The sequence below is a fragment of the Mustela lutreola genome, chromosome 1 (assembly GCF_030435805.1).
Source record: "Mustela lutreola isolate mMusLut2 chromosome 1, mMusLut2.pri, whole genome shotgun sequence".
Classification (NCBI taxonomy): domain Eukaryota; kingdom Metazoa; phylum Chordata; class Mammalia; order Carnivora; family Mustelidae; genus Mustela; species Mustela lutreola.
Genome location: NC_081290.1, coordinates 6,065,831 through 6,090,388, shown reverse-complemented (window position 1 = coordinate 6,090,388; position 24,558 = coordinate 6,065,831). Strand labels below are relative to the sequence as shown.

Here is a 24,558-nt window from a genome sequence, read left to right as displayed (position 1 = left end):
ATGGGGATTAAAAAAGAACAGAGTCAGTTTTAAAAAGATCTCCAAATCAAAGAGCAGCTTTTCTCATCAAATACTAAGAGAAAAAAAATGATTTTTAATGAAAAATGGGGCAATGGAATAACCTTTTGCCTAGATCCTGGGGCTTCAGTCAAAACTGGTGAGAAGTTCAGAGCAGAACCCTTTGAACTTCTTGGGATAAATTTGCTACATATATTTAAGATAACGTCATGAAAGACAAACTAGCCTGTCTCCCAAATTAGGTAAAATGATTCAGAAACATATTGAAAGGATGACAATAAAATATAGTGTGTATAGAATTGGTTTATGATCGATTGCCCATCTGACAAAATAATTCCCAGGCTAAAGTCTAGCACTAAAAAAAATTGAGATCTAATTCTCTTGTAACATTATATCAGTTTTAGGGGTGCAACATAATGATTTGACATACTTATATATTGCAAAATGATTACCACAGTAAGTTTAGTTGGCCACGCACACCACACATAGGTACAATTGTTTTCCTTATGGTAAGAAGGTATACATACCCTTCTTATCTGTGAAGAGAAGACTCTTAAGGTTTGCTCTCCTAGCAACTTCCAAATATACAATACAGTGTCGTTAGCTCTAGTCACCACAGTATACATTTCATCCCCAGCACTTACTTACGTTAGGTCTGGAAGCTTGGACCTTTTGATCACTGTCCGCCATTTTGCTCACCCCCACTCCTACCTCTGGCAACCAGCAATCTGTTCTCTATCTGTGAGTTTGGGGCGGCGGTGTTGTTTTAAATTTCACATCTAAGTGAGATCATATGGTATTTGTTTTTGCCTGACATGTTTCACTCCACATAATGCTCTCAAGGTCCATTTACCTTGTTGTAAGCGGCAGCATTCCTTTCCTGACACAACCGAATCATATTCCATGGTGTGTATATATACCACAAGTTCTTTATCCATTCACTTGTTAACGGATGCTTGGGTTGTTGCCATTTCTTTCTATTGTAAATAATGCTACAATGAACATAGGGGAGCAGGTATCTTTTTGAGTTAATATCTTCATTTTCTTCACAGAAATCCCAGAAGTGAGATTGTTGGAACGTAGGAGTGGGATTGTTGGATCGTTCTATTTTTAACTTTTTGAGGACCCTCCCTACTGTTTCCCACAGGGACTGCACCAACTTACGTTCCCGCCAACAGTGCACAAGGGTTCTCTTTTCTCCACGTCTCACCAACACTTGTTATTTCTTGTCTTTTTGATAATAGCCATTCTGACAGCCATGAAGTAGGAAACTCAGTGTCATTCTCATTTGCATTTCCCTGATGATTAGGGATGTTGAGTACTTTGTCATGTACCTGTTAACCATTTGTGTGTCTTCTTTGGGAAGAATACCTCTTCAGTTCTTTATCCATTGTTAACTTGAATTGAAAAAAATTTTTTTTTCTATTTCATTGTGTGACTTCTTTATATATCCAGATACTCACCGCTTATTGGAGATACCATGTGTGCTAATTTTCTCCCATTTCTGTAGGCTGCCTTTTCATTTTGCTGATCCTTTCCTTTGCTGTGTGGAAGATTTTAGTTTGATGTATCCCACTTGTTTATTTTTACTCATGTTGCTTTTAGTGTAAAATTCAAAAAATCATCACCAAGACCAATATCTCGGACCTTATTTACTATGTTTTGTTCTAGAAGTCTCATAGTTTCAGGTCTTATGTTCAGGTCCTTAATCCATTTTGAGTGAATTTTTGCATCTGGTGGAAGGCAATGGTCCAGTTTCCCAGTTTTGCCTGCAGCCCTGCGGTTTTCCCAACACCATTTACTAAAGAGACTGTCCTTCTCCATCGTATCTTCATGGCTATTTTTTCATAAATTAATTGACTATATATGTGTGTGGATTTGTTTTGGGGCTGTCTGTGGTGTTGTGTTGATCTAGATGTCTGTTCTGCTTCCTACAGCTTTGTTGTACAGTGTGAAATCAGCAAGTGTGATACTGCCAGCTTTGTTCTTCTCCTCAAGACTGCTTTGTCCTTTCATGGTCTTTTACGATTCCATACAGAATTTAGGATTATTCTAGTTCTGTGATAAAATGCCATTGGAATTTCGATAGGGGTTGCACTGAGTCTGTAGATGCTCTGGATAGTGTGGGCATTTTAACAATAGTCTTCCAGTTCATGAGTATGGACCATCTTACCATTTATTTGTGTCTTCAGCTTCTTTCATCAATGTCTTACAGTTTTCAGCATAAAGGTCTTTTCCCTCCGTGATTAAATTTATTGCTGGGTATTTTATTTTTTGATGCAATTGTAAATGGGATCGTTTTCTTAATTTCCAAAATCTAGCTTTTTAAAAAAAATTTTATTTATTTATTTGACAGAAATCACAAGTAAGCAGAGAGGCAGGCAGAGAGAGAGGAGGAAGCAGGCTCCCCACTGAGCAGAGAGCCCGATGTGGGGCTCGATCCCAGGACCCTGAGATCATGACCCGAGCCGAAGGCAGAGGCTTTAGCCCACTGAGCCACCCAGGCGCCCCCAAATTCTAGCTTTTTGATGGCCGTGATGCACACAGTGACAGATGTTAGATGATTGTTGTGATAGTAATTATTATAACCTTGGTAGGTTTTTCACTCCTTAATATATTTTATAATAACCATCTATGTTAGCCGGAATAGTGCTAATGGAATAGTGCAGACTGCATAACTTTATTTCTCACAGTTCTGGAGGATGGAAAGCATAAGGTCAAGGCTCCAGCAGGGTTGGGTTTCTGGTGAGAGCCTTCTTCCTGGCCACCTTCTCACTATGTTCTCATGTGGCTTTTCCCAAGTACATACAAAAGTATGCATACCGGGCAGGGGGAATGAGCTGTCTCGTATTTCTTATAAGGACACGAATTTTCTTAGACCAGAACCCCTCCCTTATGACCTCATTTAATCTCAGTTTCTTCTTAGAGGCTCCCATCTCTGAATACAGCCACACTGGCCAGGGGAGGGGGCATGTGTTAGAGCTTCAACGTGTAAGTGGGGAGGGTAGGATGAAGCATTCTGTCCATAACACCATGCAACAGTAATGAAGAAGTCAGGAATCTCCTAGGATTGAAAGGAGAGACTAGGCTTCCTACCATACTTGTCCATCAGTGAGTAATGCTTTTGCCATTTGAAGGATAGTTGGGGCGGGGGGGGGGGGTTGGCTAGCAAGCCATCAGGAAGCCTAAGTGCAGGGTAGTGCTGCATTTTCTGTTTCTTTAAATGATAAATGAACTAAGTTACTCAAGCCAAGGGACACCTCAGCATAACGAGCAGAAGTCTCTTCAGTACAAATCTGCTTCAACTCCCTTGACGTATGTTTAATGGCAGTAAGCCAATGGGAAATTCTCTGTCCTAAGTCATCACTCTTGGACATTGTTTATCTATCCAGCAAAATCCAGGCATTAACAAGAAAGCTTCACACAGTCCAACTTTATTACCTCTGAATTTTGACCTGACTATGGTTTTAATGGTAGATAAAACCATTATCTTGGAATTGAAACAATTTTCTAGAATGAAGCAATTCTCTTGGGGTGCCTGTTTCAGTTCATAGAGCACATGACTCTTGATGTTGGGGTTGTGAGCTTGAGCCCCATGTTGGGTGGAGAGATTACTTAAAAATAAAATCTTTAAAAAAGAAAAGAAAAAAAGGTTTTTTAGAGTAAAGCATGTTACTCCTACAGTATATAATGGGACTCGAAGTTACCGTAAGGGTCCCAGGATACCTCTTTTCAGCTCGGAAATTCCAAGATGAATTGTGTTAAATTTAGTTACAAAAAAGAAATGACAGAATCACTTGTGCACCAGTGTGTGTTAAGCGGAGGCTAACCTACTCGGCGCTGGCGGTCAGTGTTAGCGGCTTAATAATTAGAGCTTGCTGAAGAGAAGAGGGAGTTGTTGAGACAAGAAAGATGGCTCTTCTCACAAGCAGAAGACATCTGGACTATTAAAAGGCCAACTGAAAGAGGAACTAAAGATAACCAGAGAGACCGGTCATAAATTTGCCTCGAGGTTTGGACAGGGGGTCATGCTGCTGCATTATAGGCCGTCACTGTGGTGAGTTTAGAATTATGTCCTGGTTTTTCTACCTCGAGGCCGCCTCCTTCCCCACACACCCCAGCTGTGAGCATTAGGTGATGAGTACGAACGGATGGGAAGAACGCCCCGTATGAACATGCGTTAGAGGTCACGCACAGTTGATGGGATTCCAAAGTCCCTGAGAAATAGGTCAGCCTGTGTCCCATGTCACAGGCTGCTGCCTCCCCAGTGCTATGCCAAAGGGCTCATAAAAAACTCACCCGACAACTTCAAAATGTTGAATTTTTCAGTTCCTTAACGTCTCAGGGCAGCCAGGCCTTCCTGGAGAGGGTTTCCAAGTTATGAATTCACACGGAGTAAGAAATCCATTTGAGTACACACACACACACACACACACACACACACACACACATACATTTCACCAACATCATAGCTGGTGAGGTTTACTTGAATGGTCTAGGCCTTCTACCGGGTTGTTCCAGAGACGCAGGCCTGGAGCGGATAGATCCCGTGTGTGTGTCGGGACAGAAGTAGGAGGGAGAGCCAGGCGGCTCGCTCCGTGGATCTGAGTCGGACCTCCGCGTTCTGTATTTAAAGTATGACTGTGGAAGTAGAGCAGAACTCCCTTAGGGCTGATGCTGTGAAATGTGGCCCTGCTCGATAAACCTACAACAGCAGACGGCACGACTATGGGATGACACTGAGCATGATTATCCTTCCCGCCACTCGCGCCACCGGGCTGCCAGGATTAGGAATCCTATGCTGAGGACTTCCGTGGGCCAGACCCTGCTCTAGATCAGTATTTTTCAACCTTGGCTCTTAGTAACGTTTTGTGCTGGATAAATCTTTGTTGTGTGGGGTGAGGCGGGGCTGTCCGGGGCGCTGTAGGACTCTTAGCAGCAACCCCAACCTCTACCCACTAGAGGCCAGAAGCATGCTTCCTCCGCCCCCAGCTGTGATGACTCAGACGTCTCTGGACACTGTGAAATGTCCTTTGGGAGCAAATTCGCCTCCATGCGAGAACCACTGTTCTAGACACATGTGATATGTGTCAGATGGGGCAGGGTGTGCACAAGCAGCATGAGCTGGGAGTCACACGGTTGGCTTAGTCCCTTCATTTATGTTCTGTGCTGGCCCTGGCTGGGTGCCAGCAACTGTACCAGGCGATGGCGATACAAGGATGAATAAGACGTGGTTTTGCCTCAAGGAGAAGAGCCTAGTAAGGGGGGAAACCTCATAAATAGATAAATTACCGGCTCATATGGTAAGTGCAGTGAGCAGGACCTGCACAGGGGGAAGGCATCTCGGCCACCTTGGGAGTAGGAGCCTGGCCATCAAGGATGACTTTCTTAAGTGGTTGGTCAGAACCGAGCCTTAAAATATCAGTTAATGGAAGAGGCAAGAGCACTGGACAGAGGTGTACGCAGGCAACAGTGAAGCATAAGACGAGACACAGCAATGAAAACAAGCCTGTGTGTGTTGAGTGCTGGGTAGGGAATGCTGAAAGTCTGGAGGGTAGACAAGATGACCTGTTGGCCATTCAAAGAGCTTGGACTTCATTCCAGGAGGTGGGGAGCCATTGAATGGTTTTAAGGGAGCGAGTGACACTTTGCTTTGGTCAGAATGTGGAGAATGATGTGAGGGACCCACGAGTGAAAGCAGGGAGACCAACTTAGGAGGCCAAGGGATGATGAAGCCTGAACCAGGGCAATGGAAGTAGAAAGTAGAAGAGACTCGAGCAGTATTTCAGAGATAAAGTGGCCTGGCCTGATGACTTCCGGGTGTGCGAGCTGGAAAGGACGGCCACTGGATGTTGTCACACTTGTTAGCAGGTGCGCTCCTGGTGTCCGGCGTGCAGGAGATGCTCAGTGAGGGGCCGTTGTGTTATATCAACGTTATCTTGTCCCTGTTATGCAGATGGGAAAATTGGAGCTCCATGGAGAGCCCAAAGTCACCCAGCTAGGGAGTCGGGAAGCTGAGATTCTGACTTCCTGCCTATCCATCCCACTACATGGCTGTGACCCAGTGGGGATTGCACTGGAGAACAGGAATTCACTCAGACAGAAATGGACTTGGTTACCAGTGGCGTTTCTGCGTGGCAGGTGCTCATTGTTTACCAAATGGAGGAATGATTGATTTTAATGAAAATTATACCAGTGTATTTACCTGTAATTTTCATGCATTCCAAACTCTCATGGGGACAAAGAAGTAGCTTGCCAAATGTCACATGCAAATATCCCCCACCTGAGCTCAGCTTTAGTTTCCTCTCAGGTCCCTGGCACCGACCGGTGAGGTCATGAGACCCCACACTCCGTTGTTCTGCCTCTTTGTTGAAATGCCCACTGACCCCCAGCCAGGGACACAGGTATAACAAGCACTCGTTCAATGATTTGATAACTTTTGTTGTTTTGTTTTAACATCACCGTTGAGCTCTCGACAAATCCGTCAACCTCCAGTCCTATTGTCGTTTCTATCTGCAAATAGTAAATGAGACCAAGAATGGCCGTTGGGTGAGAAAGGGGGAAGCTGGGCTAGAAGCTGGATTTCATGCATGTTGTTAAAATAAACGCAAAGAATGTCTGTGTTCCTTCTCTCTAGGATTTTTCCCTTCCCCTTCCCTTCTCCAAATCTAGACTTCAAAGCTCCTAAAAAAAAAAACCCCAAAATACAGAAACGTTGGATTAGTAGCCCAATTTACTTATATTTTAAGAAAATGTCCCAAAAGGCCAGTGAAGGCTGTCTGACAGCAGTTTAACAGACTCATGGCTAGAAAATTTAGAAACGATTATAGGCTGTGACCCCTGACCGCTCTAACGCCTCTAAGAATTGCCAGGAAATGTCCCTGGTATGTGTCTCCCAGGATCCCCTTCTTTCTCACTGTGAGCAAGAGAAGCTTCTGGACCAGGAGAGAAGAGTCGCAGGACTCCTGTGACCGTAGCGGCTTACGTTTGTCGTCTGTGCGTGCGAGGATTTGTACCAGAACAGAAAAGGGAGAGCCGGTCACGATTTTCCACTTACGAAATGACAGTACAGAAATTCCGAGAGACCAGAGCCCTCCATCGTGGCTGGTTCTTATCCCCGCAGAAGCAGGGATTATCGGGCCTGGGGTCAGGGCCCCAGACGGAGGGAGTCCACCGGGAAAGCACAATCTTCCTTCTCCATTCCTGCTGTCCTGCTTGGGTTCCGGCGACAGGACAGACCACGGAGATATTTCTTTGCATCTATGGGGCCAGATTCCCAGGCAGGGCCTGATACTGTGGTTCTCCTTAGAAGTCACGGCCGGGCAGTAGGTTCTCAGTCACAGTTCACACTCAGTCCAAGTTAAAAGAAACCAATTATTCCTTTAAAAAACTCTTCATTGGGTTAACATGAGAGGTGATCCTGTCGTTCCCCCACTGGAGGCTGTTCCTGCTGGTAAAGCACGCTTCATCTGCAGGCCCCTGAGGCCTGCCATGTTTGAGTCCTTCCGCTCTCAGCTTCGGGGATGACTTCCTCTGGGCCTCCTCTCCCCACTTGGTGGTGTGGAACGTGCCAAGAGCCCTTCTTACTCCGGGTTGTAGCATAATTGTCAACAGTTTTCTGGGAGCGTCTCTGGGGCGAGATGGAACCATATTCGTTGCAGCATCTCCAGCGCCCAGCTCGCAGTGGGGGTCAGGCTATCAGACCACGCGCGAGGCCGACTGCACCATGTAGACACGAGCCAAGGCTTTGAAGCTGGCAGACGTGGGCGCACAGCCACGCTGTCGCTTACGAGCTGTATAACTGGAAACGTCACTTACGCCTACGGAGCCCCAGTTTCCCCAGAGGAAGAATGGAAATCCCGATACTCACCTAGAAGAGCTGTGTAAAGTGTGTCACCGTCCCTGACACCAGCTGCGTGCCCAGTCAATAGATTTCTTCCTTTGATTATTGTACTGGGTCGGGGAGGAGAAATTCCTTGCAGATGTTTGTGCGGGGCCGTTGAGGTAGTGCGAGGTCTCACTCTAAGGATAAGCAGATGTACTTTCATTTTTTAATTTTAATTTTTTTAAGATTGTACTTATTTATGAAAGAAATAGACAGCATGAGCTGGGGAGAGGGGCAGATGGAGACAGAGGCTCCCCACTAAGCAGGGAGCCCTGATGCGGGGCTTGATCCCAGCACCCTGGGATCATGACCTGAGTGGAAAGCAGATGCTTAACTGACTGAGCCATCAGGTGCCCTGGCAGATGTACTATTAAATAACTTTGTGCCTGGTCTAATTGGGAGGGCAGACATGTATAGTGAGAGAAACCTAGTTTAATCTGCTGTCAGAGGACTTGGTTTGATTCATTTTGTACCTTTTCCCCCGATAAGTGACACACACATTCGTACGTCGCTACTCACTCGGCTCAAAGCTGTGCCTAACTTGGGCCTTAACCCAAATGTGCCTACTCTTCACTTGCTCCGAGATTAACAGTAGAATATTAATTACCGTCCCAATTAAAATAGTTTTCCGATGGTGGAAGGTGTGCTCTGCTCAAAGTCACCAAATAGTGAGTGTTCAACTGTTCAAGGTCCCCTGGGGTTGGGATTCTTTTTCTGTGGTGCAACAGTGACATCCATTGGCCTGTTGAGCTCATTCTAAAGCAAACCTGCTTCTCAGCCCTGTGACAACTGGGTTTCCCAGTAAAGAACCACACAGAGCAAACTTTCCCAACCCAAGTACATTAAGGTGGGTCTGCCCTGGTCGCCTGCAAACTGGGCTGGTTTCAGGACCTTTCAAAGGACGCGACGTTTCAGATCAGCACCACCGTGTCTTCCCTTGTGGTCACACGGGCAGGTCCTGGACTTTGTCCTCTCTCTCTGGAGCTTAGCAAATGTGCCAGGCTGTGGTTTTGGAAAACCTTGGTCTGGGGTTCACATATGCTCTTGAATGCCTAAGCTGGGGCAATCATTTCTCCTCTGAGCCTTTTCTATGCTGGTAAAGGGAAACCAGTAATAGTATCTGATTTGCATTTACCAAGGCCTTTTCCCTAGATTTTATAATAAATTCCCACAATCCCACAGATTGCTGTGAGCATGAGGAGAACACAGATCACATCTTGGCACCCACCCCACCAGGATGGAAGCTGAGTTTCAGACCTGAAGCCCTAGTGACTTATGCTCACGCCCTAACTGGAATAAACCAGGTCGTCTACGGCCATACCACCCTGAACGTGCCCGATCTCCTCTGGAATAAACCAGGTCATTTTGAAACTCCCATTTCTGGAAGAACCCTGGGGAAAGGTTCTAAAGATAGAAAATCAAAGGGAAGATTATGTGGTTGGATAAGAGCTTGGGCAAGGAGAGAGTGTGTCGCGTAGAAAAAGATAAGCAGTGCTGGTTTCCATCTCCCTAGAAAACAAAACAGGAAATAGCACGACTAAAAATATTTCCACCTACTATGTGACAGATGCTCTGTTCAACTTTAAGAAGGAAGGATAAATAAGACAGACCATTGCATACCCGCAAAGACCTCATTTTTCAAGTGAGGGATACAAACCAGAAACAGGGAATTATAGTATGATAAGTGTTATTTTAAGCATTCCTGCAGGGTGATGTGGAAACACGCCCAGTGTGTGTGTGTGTGTGTGTGTGTGTGTGTGAGAGAGAGAGAGAGAGAGAGAGAGACAGAATCCAAGTAGTGGCTAACATAGTCATCTTTGGATAGAAAAACAAGTAAACAGTCTCAGTTCCACTTGAAGCCGAACTGTCAAGCACTTATCAGTATCAAATCAAGCAGACTGCAAAACTGACAATTCAAATAAAAGCAAAACCCACAGCTTCAACTGCACTTTGTAGCATTTGCTAGTAAATCCCTTTTGGGGAAGTAATTAGGGAATTTGTAACTAAATTGCTGGTGTATGTAGCCAAATCCATTACTGATTCACGGGTACAGTATCTTCAAATCATGGCTATGATTAAACAAACAAACAAAGATACATCTAAAAAGAATCTCATTCAGATTCCATTTTCCCCTCTCCGGGTGGCCGGGAAAGCTCGGACCCGATGTCCCCTCTAGTTGAATTGTCTCATTTTTAACTCTCAGTGTAAATGCTCAGGGCCCAACCTCCAAACCACCTCTCCTCTCCCTAGCAAGAGCTTTCCGCTCCGAACCTCCTTTGTGGCGGGAGAGGGCCATGTACGCGCCACTTCCCGTTCTCAGGTGGGGCTGTCTGCAGACAGGGGCCCAGGCGCCCCGCCGGATGGGTTGGCCCCAGGACTGCGCCTTCTTTCACCCCTGCCCTCCACACTGTCTAATCATTAAGGGCTTTTTGGAAAAATCAGAGCCCATACTTTAGTATATGTGCTGCCGAAGCAGAGCCCATACTTTAAAACATCACTTCTCGTGTTGGTTGTTTGGGTGTAGAACCGTGTGTGTGTGTGTGTGTGTGTGTGTGTGTGTGTGTGTGTGTGTGTCTGAGAAAACTGTAGCCTACTGTTGCCAGCTCCGTTAGAGACCTTTCACACGCACCAGAGTACATCTGAGGAAGCTCGGTGAAGTGTCCGTGGGCTTTACGAAGACTCTTTCACAAAATAAGAAACGATAAGTTCGTTTATGAGATCGCCCATCCTAAATAGGTATCATCCCCATGTGTGATGCGGAAGAAGCCCCAGCAATGTCCCGAGAGCCCTTCAGTGCTCAGTGCGCTGAGTGTCCCCTGGAGCGACCCTGCTGGTCGCTGTCCCTCAGCCATCTCCGTCCCACAGGGGTGGGGGCGGGGTTCTCAGACAAGCCCCCTTCTCCCCGTGCTCCTGCTCCCTTCCAGAGCCTTCTTGCTTTGGCTGGCTTCAGCAGTAATGGCGTCTTTGCATTCACCATTTGGCATTTTGGACTCGGGCATAAAATAAACCCACGTTAGTCCTTTGTAGGACCGTTCGGTGGAATCTGTGGCGAGATCTGAGTCCTCTCGATAGGTCTCACTGCCCCCAGATCTTTCACGCGGGGGCAGGGCCCGTAGGCCTCCAGCAGGGACTAGTCTCTGGTTTCACTCTTGCTCTGCCTGCTTGGAAACGGACACCTCTCGGGGAGAGTCACGAACGCTTTACCAATAACTAGTTTGTCACTGTAGGCTTCAATAATTTTTTAAAATTTGTTTTTAAGTATATTTTTATTGAAAGATAATTTACAAGCCGAAATGTATGAATCTTAAGTCTTATCGTTCCATGAATCCGGACAAATGCGTGCACCCGTGTAGTCCAGAGCCTTCTGCCCCTTCCTGGTCCGTCCCCGACATCTAAGCATCCACTGTTCGGAGTGATTTCACCATATGTTAGTTTTGCCGATTCTAGAGCTTCTTTTATTTTTTTTTTTAAAGATTTTTTTATTTATTTACTTGAGAGAGAGACAGTGAGAGAGATCGTGAGCGAGGAGAAGGTCAGAGAGAGAAGCAGACTCCCCGTGGAGCTGGGAGCCCGATGCGGGACTTGATCCCTGGACTCCAGGATCATGACCTGAGCCGAAGGCAGTCATCCCAGGCGTCCCGTCTAGAGCTTCTTATAAAGGAAATTACACACTATGTACTCTTCTGTGTTGGTATTTTTTTTTTTACTCAACACAATGTTTTTAAACATTAAATTTAAAAATTCATGTTGTTGCTTAATGATTAAATGAGTAGTTCATTGTTTATCCCGTCTCCCGTTGAAGGACATTTGGGCCGTGTTTGGTTTGGGGCCATTACAAGTAAAGCTGCTTGGGGTATTTGTGTACAAGTGTGTTTGGAGACATCTGGTTTCCTTTCTCCTGCAGAAGTACATAGGAGTGGAACTCTGGATCATACAATAGATGTATCCTTGACCTTATAGAAAATGTCCATGCCCATTTCCAGAGTGGTTATATCATTTTACATCCCAGTTCCAGTTGCCCCAGAACCTTCTCAACATTGGGTGGCAGCAGTTGTGTTGCTTTCCCAATGCTGTGTGACATATGACCGCAGGCATGGCATCTTACAGCAGCACAAATGTGTCCGCCCACAGTTCTTGAGACCAGAAGTCGCGTGTGACTCGGTTGGGTTTTCTGCTTTGGGTCTCAAGGCTGACATGAAGGTGTCAGCTGGGTGGGGTTCTCTGTCTTCTCCTGGGAGAATCCATGTCGAAGGTCATTTGGGCTGTTGGCTGAATTCAGTTCTCACTCTGGGCAGCCCTCCACTTCTAGAGTTAGCCTGCGTTTCTTCTCCTGTGGCCCCTCCAGCTTCAAGACCTATTGAATTTCTCTGACTCCCAATTCTGCCATTGTGAACGGAAAACTCTGCTTTCAAACAGACTCACATCGGGGGGCACCTGGGTGGCTCAGTCGGTTAAGCATCTGCCTTTGGCTCAGGTCATGATCCCGGGGTCCTGGGATCGAGCCCCACATTGGGAGTTTCCTTCTCCCTCTCTCTCTGTCTCTCCCTTACTGATGCTCTCTCTCACTCTTTCTCAAATAAATGAATCTTTAAAATAAATAAAAAATAAATAAAAAGTCTCACTTGGTTGGGTCTGACTTACCTAGATAATCTCTGCAACTTAACGTCAACTAACTTGGGGCTTTAACTGCATCTGCAGACTCCCTTCACAGTAGCACCTCAATTAATGTTTGATAATAACCAGGGGACAGAAATTGGGGGCTGTCGTCAGAATTCTGCCTACAATAGCACTTCACGGTGAAGACTTAAAACAAGCATCATTTCCCATTATCCAGCTGCTTTTATTTTTATTTTTTTAAAGACCTTACTTTTAAGTAATCTTTAAGTAATCCAAGCGTGGGGCTTGGATGTATGACCCCAAGATGGAGAGTCACAGTCCACCAACTGAGCCAGCCAGACACCCCTCATTCCTTTTTTTAAAAAGATATCCAGCTGGGACGCCTGGGTGGCTCAGTTGGTTAAGCATTTACCTTGGGCTCAGGTCATGATCCAAGATCAAGTCCCATATCGGGCTTCTTAATCAGCGGGGAGCCTGCTTCTCCCTCACCTTCTGTGGCTCCTCCTGCTTGGGCTTTCTCTCTCTCTCAGTCAAATACATAAATAAAATCTTAAAACAGTAAGTGAAAATTTTCACATAAAAGCCCAGATGTGCACTTTTTTCCAAGAATGTGGGACTTTAGATAATAGTGAACCCACTTTCTTCAAGGCCCTCTGGACTGGGCATGAGCGCGATAGGTGCCCCCATCTCCTTGGTTCACTCCGTCCACTTTCCTTCTTGGTTTCTGCAGTAATCTGAGTCATGAAACCTCCTTCACTCGAAGCTGCAGTTTTGAAACACCCTGTCTCACTGTTCAAACAATTTCTTATCTGGGTTACACATACCAACTATGTTGAGTTTTCATTTCCTAGCAGCTGAAGATAATGAGCCAGATTTTCAAAACAGGTGAGCTACTCCCTGGCATTAATTCTGACCATATAAAAGAGCATTTTCTCTGTAGGCCTGTAGTCAGTTACCATGCGGAGTGGCTCAGCATTCGTATAATTTTGAAAACTACTCTTTTTCTTAACAGGCTGTTCTGAAAATTCTGAGTTTAAGTAAATGAGACATTTGGTAGTTGTGAAGTCAAAGAGTTCATTTAGGAAAACCTTCTCGTCTAAAGAACTTCTGTTATGGGCTCCCAAATTCATATGTTGAGGCCCAGAACCCCAGGAGCTCAAAATGTGACTGTTATTGGGAGAGTCTTTTAGGAGGTGATTAAGTTAAAATGAGGCCCTTAAGGTGGGCCTTAATACAGTCTGACTCGTCTATGTAAAGAGAAGAGAGAAGAAATTTGAACATAGAAAGAGGCACCACGGATGCCCACAGAGGAGAGATCATATGAGAACACAGTGCAAAGACAGGCATCCTCGAGCCAAGAGAGGCCTCAGGAGAAACCAACCCTGTTGACATCTTGGTCTTGAACATTCAGTCTCCAGAACTTTAAGACAATTTGTTTGTGCTGTTTTAGTCACCTGACTTTGGGTATTTTGTTATGGTAGCCCTAGTTAACTTACACGGCTTCCTAAGTCGTATTTCTTTGGAGGAACCTCTGTGTAGTCTTACGGACCGTGGGCAGTAAGTCGCTAATGGACATTCCCAGAGTTTATGCCGCTAGAATCCCCTGCAGACTGACCGGCTGGGGTTCTGAACCTTTAGCTGAGCAGGAACATCACCTGGGGAGCTTTTGAAAACAACAGTGCCTGGGATCATCCCCCAGAATTCTGACTCGCTTGGTTCAAGGTTGGTCTTGGACCTCCGGTTTTGAAAGCTTTCTAGGTGGTCCGGAGGTGCAGCCTGGAGAGGTTCCATCGAGGTAGGGGGAGTCTGGCCCTCCCTGCAGAGGGGCCTCTTCTCTTCTCACCCGGGGTTGCTCAGCTGCCAATGTCATCCAGAACTAGAGGGGATGGGTATGTTGCCGGTGTAACAGGACCGCTGTGGGCCTCGAGTAATAATGACCTGTGTCCTTGGGTCTCCTTTAGTGGAAACACCTCGGGTCTGCAGGGAGCCCCAGCCCTGCTCAGGAGGCACCTTACTCATGCAGAATGGCCCGGCTGGGCTCCTGGGATTTTTTTTTTAATTTCCTATCTCCCTCCCCTTGACAAGCTGTGTTTAATTTCTTGTCCCACCCTCCATACCTGCTGAGGGTGGGGTGCTGGGAGGGTGTTCCGGGAAGGCCGGGCGCTCCCTCAGCACCCTGGGCCCAGGGCTTGGAGACCAAGAGAAGAAATAGCCATTGGGAAGAGAGGGAGTGCTCGAAAGGCCCAGCCCCATCCAGCTTCCCCTTCCTCGCAGTGGTGAGACCCAGGGCCTTGCTGGAGTGCTGGACTGCTCTGTGGGTCGGGCTGCGCTTTGCCGTGGACATCTCTTACAATCCACATGGTGTTTTCTGGTGTGGACGGCTATGTGAGCTTGCCTACTTCATTAACTTAGTTCCTGGCAATTCTCTTCAGACTCTTGTGAGCCTGGTAGAATGAAAGCATGGCCCTGTTCTGGTAGTTTCCACAAACTGCCTGCTCTGTTCATGTGTGGAGAACATGGCATCTTCGAGAGACCGACGCAAGTTAACTGAGTCAGGACAGTCCTCGCCCTTCCTTCAGAACGCCTCCCTGCTGTTTGCTGGCGTGTGTCTCATCTTTCTCTCTGACACTGGTATGACCTCCTGATCTCATGTCAAAACCTCGTTCCCTGCTAAGTGCTGTCCTGGTGAGTTCGACTGGATCACTGTAGACCTGTCCGACCTGACTTACGACAGAAAACTTTAAGTGCATTCAGAAATTCCCACCGAACACTTTATCACAAAACCAAACAGAATGGGGTCACTTCTGAGACTGTACAGATTATCAGAAGAAGCAAGAATTTCTTAAGGGACTTACTTTTGGGCTCCAGTATTGGTTGATTTAAGGAAGTATCACAAAATCCTAATAAATAAATAAATAAAAGATCCACCAATACCCAGGGTCCCTTAAAGCTAAAGAAAGTTCTGGCCTCACTCAGTGCAGCTGGATATTTGTAATTATGATCTTGAACTGGTCATGTGATCACCTATTATTTAAGTGATATTGTATCACAGCTAGCCTTAGTTAAAGCCTGATGAAGATCTTTGAGTTCTTGGGGCACCTGGGTGGTTCTGTCAGTTAAGCATTTGCCTTTGGCTCAGGTCATGATCCTGGGGTCCTGGGATCCACTCCCACATCCGGTTCCTAGTTTGGCAGGGAGCCTGCTCTCGCTCTACCCCCCTACTCACAGTCCCTCTCGCTGTCTTTCTCTCTCTGTCTCTCTCTCTCTAAATAAATAAGTAAATAAAAATCTTTTTTAAAAAAGATTTTTCAATTCTTACACCTTTTAATTTTTTGAAAGGAAATGCTGAGCAGACAGGGAGTCGAAGAGATATCCGAACGCTCATGTTCCTAGCAGTATTTGAGTATTTATAATACTCAAAAGAAGCAACCCAAGCAGTTGTGCGTTGACAGATGAACAGATAAGCAAAATGTGTTTGGTACACATAACAGAATACCGTTCAGCTTCAGAAGGGAAGGAAATCTTGTCACAGGCTGCAGGAGAGATAGACCTTGACATGGGAAGTGAAGCAAACCAGTTACAAAATCAAGTATCATGTGATTCCACTTAGATGACGTACCCAGAGTGGTTAAATTCACAGGCACAGAAAGCAGAATGGTCGTTGGCAGGGGCTGGGGGTCTAGGGAGCTGAGGGTTATGGTTTAGTGAATACAGTTTCAGTTTGGGAAGATGAGAGTCTTCTGGGTGGTGGGATGGCCGCACACCGTGGACGTTCGCCACGCCACTGAGCTGTTCACATAAACACAGCTAAGGTGGTAGATTTTATGTCATGTATCTTACCACAGTTTTTAAAAGATTTTTATTTATTTATTTGACAGAGAGAAATATCACAAGTAGACAGAGAGGCAGGCAGAGAGAGAGGGGGAAGCAGGCTCCCTGCCGAGCAGAGATCCTGATGCGGGGCTTGATCCCAGGACCCTGAGATCATGACCTGAGCCGAAAGCAGAGGCTTAACCCACTGAGCCACCCAGGCGCCCCTTACCACAGTTTTTAAAAAGGAAATGCTGAGCAGGCAGACTTATTATGCAAACCAAAGTGAGTATTTGATGTGTTTTATGAACTTCTTCTTGGATCAGATTTCTCAAGAGAAGAGCCTAAGTTACAAAGATGCGCTTTCGTGGTGCCTGAGAAATAAATCTTCAACACGAATCTAGCTGCTCAAAAAATGGCCCCTTATTAGACATTTTGGGGAAACTCCCCTTCCAGGTCCATGTGTCCACCTGTCTGCTGGGGATGTCCACTCCTGTCTTGGAGGCCCTTGCCCCAACCCAAGGTCATCTTGGCCATCAGAGTTGCTCTGCGTCTGTTCTTTCCCAATTCCCTGAGTTGTCATCCGTGCAGCTACCCAAGCCTGACATCTGGGCATCTTCCTTGACCTATCTGTCTTTCTCACCAGCTCCCACACCTAATCCAAATGAGCAAGGCTTCTGTGGCTCAAAGACTGGAGCCCAAGTGTTTGCAGCAGCCCTAGTCATAAGAGACAAGATGTGCAGACAGCCCGCGTACCCATGAATGGGGGAATGGATAAACCAGATGTAGTACATTGACAGTGGCATACTATTGAACAGAAAAAGGAAGGAGCTGTTGAAACAAGCTGCCACGTGGATGAACCTCAAAAACACGCTAAGTGAAAGAAGTCAGACCCAGAGGATAACCTAGCGTATGTTTCTACTTATTTGAAATCGTAAGGGAAGGCCAATCTTTAGAAATCTACTTATTTGAAATCTTTAGGAGAGGCCAATCTATGGAAACAAGATTCGTAGTTGTCAGAGTTTGGGAGTGGGAGCAGGGCAGCTTCCAGAGGTGATGGAGATGTCCTAAAGCTGGACTGTGGTGATGGTTGCACACACTGTACATGTATTAAACACCACTAATTTGTATACTTTTTCTTAAAGTTAGCATTCTATTTGGAGAAACACCTAGATATTGTATCATAGCTTTATCATGGAAAGGATGCAGAGGAGCATGACTTTAAATCAACAAAGATTTTGGGGGGTACCTGGGTGGCTCAGTCAGGTGAACGCCAGGCTCTTGATTGCAGCTCAGGACATGATCTCAGGCGTGTGGGATGGAGCCCCGCTCAGGGTCCACGCTGGGCGTGCGAGGAGCCTGCTCGGGGATTCTTTTCCTCCCCGTCACTTGCACTTGGGCACGCGTGTCTCTAAAATAAATAAATCCATGAAATAAAAAAACAAAATAAAATAAATCCTTTAAGAAAGCCAACGACGTTTTAAAGAAGGTCTCAAAAGAGATGAACAAGGCCGCCTCCTAGTGTTTCTCTTCATCAGCCCCTCCCTTTGATCCTCTCCAGAGGTAACTTATGTCAGTCTGTTTATTTGTTTGTTGAACAAATATTCAAGCATCTACTATGTGCCACACGCCTGGTGCTTGAGGTAGAGTTAAATAAACCAAGCAAAAGCCCCGTGCTCTTGGAGCTTCTCTTCTGCAGGGGAGGGAAGGTGTCACCTCCAGGCAGTCCTCTCATGGCCGGGTCCGGACTGGGCTCTGGCCTTGTTCCATTCCCAGCAGTGGCACTGCGGGCAGAGCGATCCTTTTATTTGTATTTATTGGTTTTAAAGGTTTTATTTATTTATTTTAGAGGGGGGAGGGAGAGTGTGCGCAAGCATGAGTTGGGGGGAGGGGCAGAGGAGAAGCGGGGAGAGACTCAAGCCGGCTCCCTGTTTGGGGCTTAGTCCCACGACTCTGAGACCATGACCCCGGCTGAAATCAAGAGTCAGATGCTCAACCCATTGAGCTACCCAGGTGTCCCCCGAAACGATCCCTTTAAAACACAAATCTGATCCTGTCCCTCTGCTTCAAGTCTTCCAATGCTTTCCCGTTTCTTTTTTTCAAACTCCTAACCAGGACCTGAGCAGACCTACACGTCCGCGGCGGCTCCAGGTGCAGGCTGTGTCCGCCCCCTTGGCCACTTCCTCCTTTGCACGCTCCTCCTGCCATATTGGTTTCCTCCCTTCCTGGCTCTTGCTGGGCTCTCCTCCCTCTGGGCCCTTCGCCCGGCCGACACCCGTCCGCTCTCTGGACCTCAGTGTCCGTCCTTTCCCGGTTGGCCAGCTCTCATTTAGGATGCCTTCCTCTGCCCTCCAGCCTGCAAACAGATTCCATCCCCCAGCACCCGTGGCATAGTTGTCCTTCAGTAAAACGGGTTCTAGATGAATAAACACCCAGAAAGAAACATCTATAGAGAAACAGGTTTAACTGGTAGTGACTTTGTTTTCTATGTGACGTCGTGCCTCCACCCTCAGGGGAAAGTGCGTCTCAGAGTTCTGATCTGGGAAACAGGAGCTCCGTGTGCCATCACGGATACACGGAGAAAGCCAAGATGATTTATCCCTCTTTGCAAAAAAGGAACGTAGCAAGACTCTTTGGTTGAATTACATACATGGAAGTAACATTAATGAAGTGATATTCATACAAAGCTCTGAGCTCACTGGCCTAAAATAAACTGAGGTAATTTATTTTCAGAGAAATAAAACAACGAAAACCATCCCTCAGTTGGCACCTAAGATGATTGCGTCAGCAGTCATTTGTCTTAACTATTTTGATCAGATTCCTCTGACTGTAAATTATTGTTACTTCAAGTTACAGGCCAAAAACAAAAAAAGAAAAAAAACAGGAAAATATCCTGTTTCCCTCCCTTCTCAGCCTGTGTGGATGATGGAGCGGTGAGCTCAGACCGTGTGGGAGGTTTTTTTGTTTTAAAATTTCTTCATTCCCTTAAGAAAAGCTACTTTTATCTCATTATTTTTTAAAGGATAGATGGCTTTTAATTTGGTGAGAAAATACCCTTCCCGTTCGGAGGATTCTGCCTCATTAGCTCGGTAAAAAACAGCAACAAGAACAGCGCCCTCCTCTTCTCCCAATTTGCAGAACTAAAGGAAGCATAAGTTAAAACAACATTTGTTGTTTGTTACTTTGATCAACAAGCACTTCTCTCCAAAAGAAAAAACACCAAAGCAAAGCACATTAAAAAGCAGTTCCTTCCCTACAATAGATCAGTCAGTGCCAACAGCGTAGTCTCCCAACGAGAGAAGAAAGAAAAAAAAATGGGTCGAGGGCGGGGGAGGAAGAGAAATTGGAAGGCGAGGCGGGGGTTCTCCTTCCCTGTCTTTTTTTGCCGATGGGCGTAACGGCCGTCAGCTGTTAGCGCTCTGGGTCTCCCGCAGACTCATGACCTGGAATCTGGCAGGAAGAACTAAACTAGTCTGTTATGTGGACTTCAACAACGTCTTCGGCATAACCTGTGATCTACACGGAACTTAACACATCTGCCATTGGCTAGTGCGTCCCAAAGAGACATTTCTCCAGAGAAAGACGGCGCACCGCTTTCCTCTCTGCTCTACATCTTGTTATCTGTCTCTTTCTTCTTTCATCCACATGACGAGAAAGGACATTTGTGTGTATCTGTGAGGGAGCTAAACGGGAAAAGAAAAGAAAAGAAAAGAGAAAGAAAAGGAAAGAAAGAAAGAAAGAAAGAAAGAAAAGAAAAGAAAAGAAAAGAAGGAAAGAAAGAAAGAAGCCGGAAAGAAAAGAAAAGAAAAGAAAAAAAAAGAAAAGAAAAGAAAGAAGGAAAGAAAGAAAGAAAAGAAAAGAAAAGAAGGAAAGAAAGAAAGAAGCCGGAAAGAAAAGAAAAGAAAAGAAAAGAAAAGAAAAGAAAAGAAAAGAAAAGAAAAGAAAAGAAAGAAGGAAAGAAAGAAAGAAGCCGGAGACGGGGAGGAGAGAGCAGCCGCAGGAACCGCGGTGAACTTCCTCCTCAGGCAGCATTTGGGCCACTTTCTTCTTGTTCTTATTTATCCCTTAATTTTTAAAAAAAGGTTTTTTTTTCATTTCTAATTGTGGTAAAAACACACATAATATCAAATTCACCATCTTCACCTTTTTTTTTAAGATGTCATGTATTCGGCAGAGAGTGGTCCGAGAGAGCACAGCAGGGGGAGCTCAGAGGGAGAGGGAGAGGCCGGCTCCCCGCTGAGCAGGGGGCCCAGAAGGAAGTGGGGCTCCCAGCACCCTGGGATCCTGGCCTGAACCGAACAGACACTTAACCAAGTGAGCCAACCAGGCGCCCCCATCTGCACCATCGTAAAGTCTCCTCGTACTGTTGTGCAGCAGATCTCTAGAAAGTTCTCTAGAGGGCGCCTGGGTGGCTCAGTGGGTTAAGCCGCTGCCTTTCGGCTCAGGTCATGATCTCAGGGTCCTGGGATCGAGTCCCACATCGGGCTCTCTGCTCAGCAGGGAGCCTGTTTCCCTCTCTCTCTCTCTGCCTGCCTCTCCATCTACTTGTGATTTCTCTCTGTCAAATAAATAAATAAAATCTTTAAAAAAAAAAAAAAAAAAGAAAGTTCTCTAGAACTTTCCATCTCTCTGAACTGAAACTGTGATACTTGTTGAACAGAGTTCCTCATTCCCTTCTTCCCTGGTGTTTTAAAATCAGACCTAAAAAGACGGCTTCTTCTGATTCTATCTCATGTTCTCATGACCTCACATGTTAGGAAGTAAAAACATTTAAACGTCAGTGCAAAGTGAAAGATACACGCCTTCCCTGAACGGTGATACTTGTCCGCGTGTCTTTTCCATTCCACACATTCTAAGACAGGTGAAGGAGGAAGCAGATCCTCGCCCTGAACCTTCGGGACACTGGCCTCTCTGGCTGACCCGAACATTGCGGTCAAGGGGGAGTCGTCCTCTAATCAGAATTATGCGCCTTACCAAGAGCACACATCAGATTTCCAGAAGCCAACCTCTCCCTCCTCCCCGCCCAGCCTCCCCGCTCCCCACCGCTCTCCAGCAGCTGGGACACGCTGGTCTCCGGTCTCGTGGTTCACACCAGCGGCCGGGGGCCCCACTTGCGCTGGCCCCAGTCTTCTGAAGGCTGGCAGTCAGGCAATAAGAAAACCAGGGTGTAAATCACGGGCTCAGACAGTTTCCTGTGGGGGAGCCTTTAAGTTCCCATCAGAGCTTTTCATTCCAGCACATGCAGGGGAGACCACTGCTCCCTTCACAGACACATACAGATGCAGACCAGGGGTGAGGAGTGAGGCGAGATGCAGACAGACAGCAGCTTGTAAGCGTCGAGTCGAGACACTTGGCACAGGCTTTTATTCTTTTGCCTAAAACATATCCTTTTAATGAGGAGGGGGATCTCATGCTGGATTTAGAGAAAAATTACCAAATTCTTAATCTGGCGGTTGCAAAGCTCCTTCAGTAGAGGAAGGGTTCTCACTTGATAGTAATACGGAATCACCACTGGTATTTCTAAATAGGTTTTACAAAGCATCATTTGTTTTGTGAACTCTGTAGTTCTGTTTTGGGGGGTTTTGTTTGTTTGTTTTGTCTTTGTTTTTTTAGAGAGGTAGGGAAAGAGAATCTTAAGCAGGCTCCATGCCCAGCATGTAGCTCATCTCAGGACCCTGAGATCATGACCTGAGCCGAAACCAAGAGTTGGATGCTTAACCAGGGAGCCACCCAGGTGCCCCTGGAGCTCAGTAGTTCCAAAACTCCAATGAAGGGGCACCTGACTGGCTCAGAGGACCATGTGACTCTTGATCTGGGGGTTGTAAGTTCAAGCCCTACATTGGGTGTACAGATGCATATAAAGCGTATAAATATGTTTAAAAATAAAACACTCAGGGCGCCAGGGTGGCTCAGGGGGTTAAAGCCTCTGCCTTTGGCTCAGGTTGATCGCAGGGTCCTGGGATCGAGCCCCGTATTGGGCTCTCTGCTCAGCAGGGAGCCTAGCTTCCCCCTCTCTCTCTGCCTGCCTCTCTGCCTACTTGTGATCTCTCTGTGTCAAATAAATAAATAAAATCTTAAAAAAGAAAAAGAAAGAAAGAAAAGAAAACACTTCTAATCCAATTCCTTTTTATCCAAAGGAAATAAAACAACAACAAAAAAACCTCAAATGGCATTTTAATTGGGGATCTGTTCTCTGTTGGGCACTGCACTCCACCCTGTTGAGTTCCCAGATGCGTGGAAAAGATGGGATCTCTGCCCTCTAGAATGTCACTGTCCACTTGTCAACCCCCTGGACTATATTATAGTAGAGAAGGCTGAGGGCTGGAGCAAGCTGAGGGACCAAGTCAGGGGACCCCAAAGTTCTCTAAGGGATATGATAAGCCAAATTCAGCAGAGTGCCCGAGACCCAGCATTCAATAAATACAAGTTATTGAGAACAAAAGTGATCAGAGCAACATCCAGACAGACACTGGCTCCAGGAGTAGCTCTCATTGGGAATACAAGGCATACGCACAACAAAACGAATAATGCTTCAAAGCAGGATATAACCAGCACCAAAAATTCAGCTCCTAAATTTGGGGTAAGAAATGGCTAGAGCAGCTGGGGAAGGGTCTTGAAAGAACGTGACTTACATAGACAAAGGGCGCCGAGAGCAACCTGGCCTCAAAAATGAGATGACAGCCATGCATGTAATGGCCCAGGGACATTAACGTGTCCCATACCGACACGTGCTATGTACCGGGGCATCCAGGACGATGCGTAATCCCTGCTCTCGAGACACTCTCAGCCTAGGAGGCGAGGCTGCTGTTTGAAGGGCATCCCAAACTCCATGGGAGGGAAGTGTGATCCAGACTACAGTAGATGATCAAATGATGTATTTTTGAACATTCAGAGGCGAGGGAAATTGCTTTTGTTGAAGAATCAGAGAATTTTCATTGAGAAAGAAACATATTTCTGGTCCTGGGAAGTTGGCCAGAATTTCCTTACTAGAGATTGGGGTAAAGGTTGAGGGAGGGATCTCAACCCAGATTGGGGGGTTGGGGGTAAATAAAGTGTCAGGGAGGGAAACCAAGGCTTGTTTGCAAAAATGGTAATTATTGGATTCATTAAAGGTAGTTAGAAAAACTGTCCCTTATAGCCGAGTTAATAAGGATGGAATCAGGCAAAGTTAAGTGTCCTTCATTTGGGGAAAAGCACAATTTTTAAAGGGGGAAAAAAGTAACTTTCCATTTACTGAGGAAAAAGAAAATCATTCTGGAGAGATATGGGGCTTTGCTCATCCTCCATTAGATTTATAAGGCAAAAGGGTTTTTTCTAAGTAGGTTTCTTTTCCTTGGTGCTCCGAGTGGCACCCAAGACTTTGCCTGTAGACAATGGATGTGTTCACGTTCTTTCGCCTGCAAGGAGGGACAACAGGAACTTGTCGGGTCACTAAAGGGGTTTAACCCGCAGTGTTATCGTGGTAAAACTGTCCCTTATAGCCGAGTTAATAAGGACGGAATCAGGCAAAGTTAAGTGTCCTTCATTTGGGGAAAAGCACAATTTTTAAAGGGGGAAAAAAGTAACTTTCCATTTACTGAGGAAAAAGAAAATCATTCTGGAGAGATATGGGGCTTTGCTCATCCTCCATTAGATTTATAAGGCAAAAGGGTTTTTTCTAAGTAGGTTTCTTTTCCTTGGTGCTCCGAGTGGCACCCAAGACTTTGCCTGTAGACAATGGATGTGTTCACGTTCTTTCGCCTGCAAGGAGGGACAACAGGAACTTGTCGGGTCACTAAAGGGGTTTAACCCGCAGTGTTATCGTGGTCATCCAGGGTGGTTCTAAGAACAAGGCACGGACTTTGGAGTCAGGCAGGTCTCTGATTCTTCATTCTGTGCCTCATACACAGTTGTACCTTGGCAAGTTACTTAAAATCTGAGGTTGGGGCGCCTGGATGCAGTCGCTTAAGCGTCCGACTCTGGGTTTTGGCTCAGGTGATGACGTGTGGGAGGTGGAATTGAGCCCCACATTGTCGGGGGTGGGGGTCCATGCTCAGTGGGGGGTCTGCTGGAGATTCTGTCTCTCCCTTTCTCTCTGCCCCTCCCCCCACTTGCACTCTCTCTAAATAAATAAATAACATCTTTTAAAAAATCTGAGCTTCAGGGTGCCTGGGTGGCTCAGTGGGTTAAAGCCCCTGCCTTCAGCTCAAGTCATGATCTCAGGGTTCTGGGATCGAGTCCCGCATGGG

At 46.1% G+C, this 24,558-nt stretch overlaps 1 protein-coding gene across 4 annotated transcripts in view; it reads left to right on the top strand.

Annotated features, from left to right (window-relative positions):
• Positions 1-24,558, top strand: part of SHROOM3 (shroom family member 3) — a 299,368-nt gene that overhangs the window by 194,339 nt on the left and 80,471 nt on the right. The window lies entirely within an intron of this gene.